Genomic DNA, 11,469 nt, shown 5'->3' with positions numbered 1-11,469 from the left:
AGCCCGGGGCCCCACTCCTCAGTGCGCCCTCAGAGAACAGCGCCGATTTACTCCCGTCACCCTGGCCTCCGGCCGCGCTCCGAGCTGACCGAGCCTGTGACCGGTTCAAGATAACCCCGAGCTTAGAGCTTACTCCTCAGCTCTGTCTCTGTAGCCGGCTTCTCTGTTCTAATACCTGTAAGCTCTGTGACACTCAGACACCCCCGAACCTTCTGTGACCCTGTGGGACCTGAGGCCACGCTGACCCTGCATGGGCTTCACCCCGGTTAAGCCTCTGGAGCGATGTCCCTCAGTGGAACAGACTTTTAAAAGTCTGATTTTGTGCTCCGTTGCTCCGCCGCTTGCCGGGACCGGCCCCTCCCCCCGCGGTCTATCTTCCCGTCGCTTTGGATTCACTTCTCCGCCAGTCCTACCTTTCAGAAAGTGGTTGATTTTCTGTTTCTAGAGTTGCTGTTCTTCTTCTCTTCGATCTCCCGTTGGATTTGTAGGTGTTTGCAATCTTTAGATAAGCTATCTAGCTGATCTCCCGCTACCTGAAGTAGTCTCAGCCTGCTACTTCTCCGCCATCTTCTTGTGTATATTTTTTATTTCTATTTTTTTACATTAAATAATATTATTTATCTTGTTAATAATTCTTATAGGCTCTCTGTAAAGAGAGGAATATTAAGGCTTTTTAAACAATTTCTTAAATCTTATTTTTATTTTGATTGTGAATTAATAATCTTTCTATTCAAAATTTATGCAATTATTTATCAATGTTATCTTTGGATTTATTGTTTAATAAATCATCTGGATTTATTGTTTAATAAAGGTCCCCTTACCTTTTATGCTATATAAATATTTCCTTAAATTTGTTATTCTTTAGTTTGGCTTTTTATATTTATATTTCAATCCTTCTGAAATCTGTTACTTTATTCTGCAAAGAGGATCTTTAATGTTTTCACTTTAAGATGTAGAGCTATTTATGCTAAGATCACAATTAAATAAATTGATTTTTCCACAATACTTAGAGTTATGTCTATATTGCAACTTATTTCCTGATTTTTGTTTTTGTTCTGCTTTGTTTTTGGTCTTTGCTTTTGCTAAGAACAGTGTTTTGATTTTAATAACTAACATAATAAATTTTACATATAATAGGGCATTTATTTATATCTTTTCTTCAATAAGTTTCTTGGAAATATAAATTTTCCTATATATGTAAAAAAATCTTCACACTTTCTTTTGACAATTTTGATTTTTGAATAGAGTCACATTAAATTAAGCCTCTCAATTGCTGTTTTATTCTGTTTACTTGTGACCTCACCTAATATAATAAATATAATATAATATAATAAATATAATAATATAGTTTAGGAGTGAGCAGTTGGAAGGGGTGACTTGAATGTAGATTTTTGTTTTTTTGTGACCAGAAATCTAATGTTAATATGTATTAACTAACATTAATATGTACTAAGAGAATTTTTTGATATTGTCTTATAAATCAGGAATACTGTATAGACATCATTTAGTCTTTCTATTTATTCAGGTTAATTTATTTAAAATATTTAATAACTCATTTTTAATTTATTACAAGGTACATTATAATTTCATAACTATTGTCAGCAAAGTATTAATATGCATATTTCAATGGTTTTTAGAATTTAAAAAAGCACATAAAATAGTTTTCTTTTAGACAGTTATAAGATTTTCTTAGTATTTATTATGTATTTTGTAGTTCATTTTAACTGTAAAATAACTTACAATTAGTAGTATTTGTCTTTTTGTTTACAATAATTATGTGTCATGTTGGTTTTTTTAATTGCATTAGCTTATTTACAATGCTGAATAATTATGCAGATGGTGGTATTCCAGTATTTCCCCTCATTTTAGTGAGAATGGTCTTGGCATTTCTATAGTAATATGATGTTCATTGCTTGTTTTACTATAGTAAAAATTGTCCGTCATATCTAGGTAATTACTTTTCTGCGATTAAACTAGAATTTGTTTTAAGAATGGCTCCTGAATATATGAATTCTCCCGCAGGTATATTTTAGTATAATCACATGTTAATTTTCTTCTTTACTATGTAAATTCAGTAGAGTTTGATTTTTAAAAACTATCAAAACTATTCATATATCCAGAATTATAAAAATCATTTCCCTTAATGAAAAAATACATGATTTTTAATATGCTTTTAAAATGTGCTTATACTATATTTAATATTTTTATAATCTACTTTTTATGATTTTTTTTTTTTTTGAGAGAGAGGGAGAGAGAATATGAGTGGGGGAAGGGCATAGGGAAGAGTGAATCTTAAACAGCCCATTGAGTGCAGAGCCCAATGTGGGGCTCGATCTCACAACTTTGAGATCATGACCTGAACTGAAATCAAGAGTCAGACGTTTAACCAACTGAGCTGTCCTGGCACCTCTATAATCTAGTTTTCTATTTAACAATGTACTATAGTTATCTTTTTTGCTTATAAATATAGTTCTATATTACCATACAGATGGCAGCAAAATATAGTATTACATGGATAAATACCATAATGTGTCATGATGGACTTTTAGGTTTTTTGTGTGTTTTTCTTAAATTATTTTAATTAACATATAATGTATTATTTGCCACAGGGTTACAGATCTGTGAATCATCAGGCTTATACATTTCACAACACTCACCATACCACATAGCCTCTCCAATGTTCATAACCCAGCCACCCTCTCCCTACCCTCCAACCCCCAAAAACTCTGTTTGTTTTATAAGATTGAGTCCCTTATGATTTTTCTCTCTCCCAATCCCATCTTGCTTCATTTTTTTCCTTCCCTACCCTCCAGAATACCCTTCCCTGCCTCTCAAATTCCTTGTCTAATTTATCTGCTATAAGTATTGCCACCCCAGCTTTCTTCTGATGTCCATTAGCATGGTTAAGTGGTTTTCCACACCCTCACTTTAAATCTGGAGGTGTATTTGGGTCTAAAATTAGTTTCTTGCAGACAGTACACTGATGGGTCTTCTTCTTTTTTAATCCATTCTGATATCCTGTGTCTTTTGATTGGGGCATTTAGCCCATTTACATTCAGGGTAACTACAGAAAGATATGAATTTAGTGCCATTGTATTGCTTGTAAGGTGACTATCACTGTATATAGTCTCTGTTCCTTTCTGGTCTATTACTTTTAGCCCCTCTCTTCACTTAGATTTTAGTTCTTTTATTTCTCCAGAAAGGGACATTATTTCTCCAGAAAGGGATTCTCTAATATCTTCCATGCCTTTTAACCCCAGCTAGCACACTGATAATTGTCACTCTGAACTCTAGTCCTGATGTCTTACCAATGTCCATATTTATTGGGTCCCTAGCCATTGATTGCTACTGCCTCTTTCTCTTCTTTTTTTGTGGTGAGTTTTTCCAGTTTGTCATTTTATCCAGTTAAGAATATATGAATGCAACAATAAAATACTAAAAAGATGACAAAGTCCCCTGAAATATATATGCTAACCAAATCAGAAGAGATCTGAAACTGGGGTGAGAATAAAGGGGAAAAAATAAAAATAAAACAATTAAAAAAATATATATATATATATTAGACTGGTGACTAGAACAAATCCACCCACTTGCTTTTAGGTGTATTCTGGTCTTTTAGAGGAAACTACCTTCCAAAATTTTAAAGAAGGAAAAGCTTATATATATACAAAATAAGGGTAAACCCAATGAAAGGATGGAGTATGACTGCAAAGATGAAAATTAAAAAAAAAAAAAAGATTTTATGAAAGGAATTGATAAGGTAAGCTGTTGGAAAATGGAAAAAAAAAAAGAGGAGTAAATGTGGTCAGGGTGGAGACTAGAACAAAGCCATACACTAGATTTAGGGTATATTTTGACCCATTAGATGAAATTGCATCCCAAAATTTTAAAGAAAAAAATGCCTATATGTATACAAAAATACAGTTAAATACAATGAAGGGATAAAATATGACTATAACAATGAATATTTAAAATGATTTTAAAAAATGTATTGTTAAGATAAAATAGTTAAAAAACATTAAAAGAGGAAAAAGGAAAATTAAAAAAAAATAAGATAAAAAATAAAGTTAAAAAATGTAAAGGTTCATGGAAAAAAAGCCATGATTTCTATGTGTTGCCTTCCCGTAGCTCTGGAGTTCTGCAGGTCTCATTGATTGTTCTGCAGTTCTCATTGATTGATAACTTGGTCTTGGCTGCATGTTCTTGCTAATTTTCTGGGGGAGGTGCTTGTTGCAGTGTTTCTCAAATGTATTTGCCTGAGGTGGAATTACACCACCTTTGCCAGGGGCCAGGCTGAATAATCTGCTTGGGTTTGCTCTCGGGAGTTTTTGTTCCCTGAATGCTTTCTGTAGAGCGTTGGAAGACAAGAGTAAAAATGGTAGCCTCCCAATCTCCAGCTGCATAGGAGGTGAAAGCTCAAGGCCCCTTTCCTTAATGCATCCTCAGAGAAAAGCAGTCAATCCCTCCCATCTCCCTGGTTTCCCGCCACAATCTGAGCTCACTCAGTCTGTGACTGAGCATTTCTATCTCTGTTGCATGGCCCTGTTTGGAATCTCCAAACCCAGCAGATTCCTGCTGCTTGCTCCCGTGCCACTCCTCCTGGAGGAAGAAAGAGGGGGATCTCTCTGGATCTGCCACTTGTGTGGTCCCTGCTTGAAGAGCAGTGGCCTGGTTGTGCCTTTGATCATGGTTTAAGGTAATCCTGAGCTGAGAGCTCACTCACTCCTCTGCTCCATCTCTGTTGCCAGCTTCCCCTCTCTGATACCTAGAAGCTCTGCCACACTCAGGCACCCCCATCTTTCTGTGACCCCATGGGTTCTGAAACCACACTGTTCCTGCAAGGGTCCCACCCCCACTTAGCCTCTGGAGCAAGGTCCCTCAGTGTAGCTGACTTCTAAAAGTTCTGATTTTGTGCTCCACTGCTCCACTGCTTGCTGGGGGTCAGCCCCTCCCCCTGTGGTTTATCTTCCCGTTGCTTTGGATACACTTCTCCACACATCCTGCCTCCTGAAAATGGTTGATTTTCTGTTCCTAGAATTGCTGCTCTTCTTCTCTTCTATCTCCTGTTGAGTTTGTAAGTGTTTGGAATGGTTTGATAACTATCTAGCTGAACTCCTATTACTATTTCAGTCTCCTACTCCTCCTGGTTGTTTGTGTTTTTAATTATTAAACACATTTAAAAAAATATTTATTATATTTGAGAAATAGTGTGCACAAGTGAAGGGTTGAGACAGGGAGGGGGAGAGAAAGAATCTCAGGCAGACTCTCTACTGAGTGAGTAGCATGAAGTGAGGCTTGATCCCAGGACCCTGAGATCATAACCTGAGCTGAAATCAAGAGTTGGACATTCAATTAACTGAACCACCCAGGCATTTCTTAAACACATTTTTTTAAAAAAGATTTTATTTATTTGGCAAAGACAGAGAAAATACAAGCAGGTGGAGCATCAGTGGGAGGGGAGAAGCAGGCTCTCCACTGAGCAAGGAGCCTGATGTGGGTTTCAATTCCAGGGCCCTGGGATCATGACCTGAGTCAAAGTCAGACACTTAACTGACTGAGTCACCCAGGCACCCATTAAACACATTGTTTAAAAAATACATTATTCAAAGATGTTTTGAACAACCATGCAACCTGAGCTTTACAAGGTAAGATTTAACTGATTTAGAGAGAAAACTTATTCACATTCACACAATATTTAATTTCTTTTTTTCTTTCCTCAATCATAGCATATGTAATTTTATTGTCAGTATTTCACAACTTTGCAAATTTCCTACCTTTTTCTAATGTCTATTTAAGAACTAGTGTATGGCTACTCTTTTCCTTAGAACATTTTATAATCATACATGTTGGTTGGGTTTGAGATGGTAGGATTTCCATGTATTCTTGTCCTTAACAGAAGGGAATTGAAGGGCCATTAGGGAGGATGAATAAGAGGAAAAACTCATGTGTGAAGTGTAATGATGTGAGGTCACCATCAAAAAATCATCCATCCTTAGGAGAGTTCATCCTCTTAGAAATTGTTTTTATCTTAATTTAATTTTATTTTTTCCAAGTGTTCCAAGATTCTTGTTTATGCACCACACCCAGTGCTCCATACAATACATGCCCTCTTTAATACCCACCACCAGGCTCACATACTGTCTTTATCTTAGATGGTCATCTTGGATGAAGATGAAGATGAACATCCTTCACTTGTCCAGATTGCTTTATGGAGTCATTTCTAGAACAAGTGAAGAGTTAGGTAGTTAAAAGACAATATGAAACTTTGTAGAAAAAAATGTATAACTTCTGAAATAAACTGAAGATAATAGTCAATGAAGACCATGATTATAAAAACAAAAACTATTTCATTAAAATTATATGCTTTTTCAAAAATACTCTCAGTCTTTCTCTGCATTGTGGAAAGGGTCTAGCCTTTGAAATCACAAGACCTAGTGTCATTGTTATAGATATATAGGTACAACACCTAAACTTTCTGAAGTTCAGTTGCTGAAATTGTAAAAATGGAGGTAATAGTACTTACCTTGCAAGATAAATGTAAAAACTACAGAATGCATATGGGATGTTCTTTGCATAGTATGGAGCACTCTGTAGGTGCCCTGTATATGGTAATCAATTACTATAATAGCACTATTGTTAATAATAAAAAGACATTTAAAACATAGTTCACAGACTAGAAAATGTACAGACTTTTTCTCTTAACTTTTAAACATTTACATTACTCATCCAGCTACTATTTGCTTATATTCATTAGTATTCATCCTAGAGAATGTCTTGGCATAGTAGATTATTGATGACAATGCTTCCTGTTCTACTTTTTGTTTGGAAGAAAGATTAATTTATATGCTGATTAATTTGGGGGGCTGGCCACCTTACTTCTTTGCTTTTGTCATAGATCTCATTTGTTTGTAATCAATTTTTCTTAACCTTTATACCTAAGGAGATGGTGCATGAATACATTACATATTTGCTTCATACTTTCATTTATAAGGCAAACAACTAATGGATAGAATATTTAAAATAGGGAAATTATGACTTCTTTTGGAGTCTTCAGTTATTTTCTTTTATTACCTTCAGTTTATTTCAGAAGTTACATGTTTTCTGAAACTTGTTTGAAACTTATAAAGATTAATTTTGTGAAAATTTTTACTAATGATATCATGTGTGTATAAATGAAAATATGCATTAATGTGTGTTCATAGGTCATTAAATAAGTATATATGAAACTATCATAAAAAGTATTTTTCCCCTACATAAAATACATGTATAAATTTAAAATAAAGATGGGACCTCTCTGACTGAATGTATATTTTTTCTAGTTCAGAACTACTACTTAGTTGGACCAAGTTTTGGGAGTGTATTCCTTCATGATGCCTTTCAATGCTAAGGTTTATGATTGTAACTGTATTGAAATTTGTTCTTAAATAACAATTTTATTACATTACTTACCAAACAGTTGCCCTTGAGTGGTGGGGCAGGGGGATGGTATTACAAATAACTGATATCTTGAAAACTTGAAATATTTTTCAGTGGGGACCATAAATGGATTTAACTCAATGTTACCTATGATTCTGAGCTTTATATTGAGATTAGATCATTCTACCTTTTTCTAAGCCATCTAGTAGTTCTGTGAATATTCAGCAATAGTTCTCAGAATTAGTGTATTTCTCCTTATTTTTTTTGGCACTAAAGCTTTATTACTAGACACAAAAACAAAAGACCATTTGGGGAATGGAAGAGTCACTAGATAGTAATTTGGAAGAAAGAATAAGTGTAAGGAAGGAAAGAAGGAAGAGAGGGAAGGAGGGATAGTGAAAGGTATGGAGGCAAAGAGGAAGGAAGGTAAAAGGAAAGAAGTGGAAAAAGAATAAAGGAAGAAGTGAACAACCCTTCTTTACTATGTTTCAGTCTAAGGGAGAGCACATGACACAGGATCTTCCCTGAATTATGAAATTGTAATTTCTCCTGAATTATAGAAGCATACCTGTGTGGTGCCCATAGAAGGAATGTTTGATTACAAGAAGCCAATACACTAAGCATGAAGTAACCCTAAAGCCTGCACACGTTATTTCTTCATTGCTTTGTGTTTTTGGCTTTATTTCCTATATTTGTTCCACAAATACTATGAGCACATGCTGTGAGCTAGTTTTAGCTACAAGGATTTGATGTCACTTTTAAGTACAGATGGTTAGGCAATTACATAATTTTGTTTCTCTAGTGGCAGCCTGTCAGGGTAGAGCTGATAAAGCCACTGTAATAGGAGGCCCCTCTCTTACCTAGGGCTCTGATAATTTATCTGGCTGGGCACACGTTTCCTTAGTTGAAAACACAAAAACAAAGAAGCGGAATACCATTGCGTGTGAGACTCTGGCTTCAGACCCATACTGGCTGGGATTGAATCTCACCTTTGCTACTTACTAGATGAGATATTCCTGGGGAAATTGTTTAATCTTTCTTTCTTTCTTCTTTCTTTCTTTCCTTCCTTCTTTCAATATTTTATTTATTTATTAGAGAGAGAGAGAGAGAGAGAGAGAGATAGTGGAGAGAACACAAGGGGAGGGAGAGGGAGAAAGAATCTGAAGTCACCATGCTCATGACAGAGCCCTACCTGGGGCTTAATCCCAACATTGCAAAATCTCAAGATTAAGAATCTAAACTGAAGCTGAGAGTCAGCCTCTTAACCAACTGAACTACCCAGGTGCCCCTGTTTAACCTTTCTATACCTCAGATTTTCTCTCTTCTAAAATGAGGATAATAATAATATTTATATTATAGAGTATTTCTAATCATTAAAGAAGTTAGTATGTAAAAAGTGTCCTGGCACACAACAAATGGTATATAATTATTGCTGTTTTATTGCTTTTACTATTCACTAAGTTCATTCTAGTTTGTAATTCCATAATTCTAGAAGATAACACCCCATTCCTACACTTAACTGTCACTGATCCTGATCGTTCCATGAATTCCAACTACGTCCAACACTTTCTCTTGCAGGAGATTACTGTTTTTGCATGTTACTGCACCTTACACTGAGAATTAATTCTGAAATCACATTCACCTCAGCAAATATTTTGTTTATGAATTTGGCTACCTCCTCCAGCCCATCCCAAAGAGGGCAGATTACCAGCTCCTATACATCTCTATCATGATTACTGTATACATTATAAATGTTGTCAGCCTCCCCCTACCTACTCCCCTCCTCATCTCATATACACACCTGAAAGGCAGCTAGCTCCTGAGGACAGGGACTATAGTACATTTGGCTCTTTTTGTCTTCTGAACATATATCACAGTGCCAGGTACACAGAGGGCTGTCAGTAAATATTGAAAAAGAATGAATTTAATAACAGAAGGATGGCAATCCAGGGAAGATGAAGGGGATGAAGCCTACAGACACAGGTAACTGGAAAGTAAGAATACAGCCATGGATGGCCAAGGCTCATGAGTAAGTTATTGGCCTACCTAGCTATCTGTCATCTAGGTATATAATAAAACTAATATTTTAAGAAACTTACCACCCCCCCCAAAAATCCCTAGTAGTCACTTTATATTTGACATCTCATTTAATATTTTAAAAAACCATCATGGAATATATATTATTATTATTAGTCTCATTTTATTGATGAAGAAAGAAACAGAGAATTAAGTAATACAGCCATGACTATCTAAAGCTGGGATTGGACCCTGACGTCCATGACTTTGTATTCTATATTCCATGTTCTAAACTGATCCTACACATACCCATTGACTTTCAAATTGGTAGATATAAAAACATTTTTATTAAAAAATATTTTATCATGCTCATATGAAGTTTTGAAATGTCTCCTGACAGCAAATCACTTTTGCAGCCCAGGATAGTCCATCCATCTTATTATTCCTGGAACAGAAAAAAGAACTATAGGCAGGATAAGTTCAAAGAAATATGGCTGTCTTTTTTCCCTCAGTTTTAAAAAACTTGTCCATATTTCAATATTTTCACATTGCCTTTTTTATAAAAACAGTAACATTTTACCAGGTATCTCTAAACTCAAGGAGAAAAAACGTTTAAATCAAAAAAGAAATAGTACTGCTTCCATTTGGTTTAAAAAATGTCTCAAAAGACAAATTAAATTGAAAAAAAATGACAACTGCCATCAATTCTATTGAGAGTCATTTTGGAACAAGCAGATTGCCATCTTTTAAATCTTGAGCTATTAGGTTAGGATGGAAGCCCTGTCTCACTTGACCGCACTTTTTTTTTTTTTTTTTTTTGTAACCGGCAGAGAATCAATCCTAGATGCTGAACAATCAGAAATGGGTCTTCTAAGAGACCAAACTTGACATCTTATTTTGTGCAAATGAGTAGAAGGGGTGAAGAATGTGAACGGATGTCTTGGTTTGAATATTTTCCAAAGGTAGAATTTATGAGGCTATTGAAATCCTGTTAGCTAAGAGTTATTGCCTATGCTTTTCCAAGCTGAGCAATTTAGGAGAGATTAGAATGAAACCTCTGTGATCAGAGCTGCTAACAAGGAGGTCTTTCACCGATAAGCAATATATTATGGTAGTCTTGGTGGGAGGGGTTATAGTAGCCAGCTCTTTTCAGCATTATAGGAACCAAATCCAACATTGTTATTTTAAGTTACTGCTCCTCTCTAAAGTAGGGTACTTTGCATATGCTATCAATGTTTTACTCATTTCTTTTCTGAAATCATGTTCAGGGAAAATAATTTTCTCCAACTGCCAGGTAAGGAAGAGTGGGAAGTCAAGGTTAAGTTCAGGTCATTGTGATAGGTTAGGAATTTGGGCTGGAATGTAGTCTTCCAGATTCCCAATATTCATCATTTTACACCCTATAGCGTACTCTGTGATGTGAAATGCTGATGACTTCAGCATAGGAGAATCCATGAGACTTCTCTGTAACTTGTGAAATTAGAGCTTTCTCCTCTGGATAGTAGACAGGGGATTTCAGAGTTTGGGCATCTACATAAATACCCTCATTCATTCCTCTCTTTCTTTCTTTCTTTCTTTCTTTCTTTTCTTTTTTTTTTTTTTATATATTTTATTTATTTATTTGTCAGAAAGAGACACAGCGAAAGTGGAAACACAAGCAGGGGGAGTGGAAGAGGGAGAATCAGGCTTCCAACTAAGCAGGGAGCCCGATGTGGGGCTCTATCCTAGGACTCTGGGATCATGACCTGAGCTGAAGGCAGACACTTAATGACTGAGCCACCCAGTCATCCCTATTCTTTGCTTTCTTAAAGAAAGACTCTACACAAGATCACGGCAACATTCTCCAGTTATGTTCCTCTCAATTCAGGAGGAAATAAAAACTACATTGTGTATAGGTCAATCATTTTGTATAATCCTGTTTTGAGATACCCCGTTTCTTGTTTTCAAATGTAAGATTATTTCTTAGTATTTAAGCATTTACTGCTTTCTCAGTTTTGTATGAAACTATCCATATATATCACTGCATTTTCAGACAAT

Source organism: Enhydra lutris, unplaced genomic scaffold, assembly GCF_002288905.1.
Source record: "Enhydra lutris kenyoni isolate GAN:26980312 unplaced genomic scaffold, ASM228890v2 scaffoldscaffold22, whole genome shotgun sequence".
Lineage (NCBI taxonomy): Eukaryota > Metazoa > Chordata > Mammalia > Carnivora > Mustelidae > Enhydra > Enhydra lutris.
Note: the sequence above shows the minus strand (reverse complement) of the source record.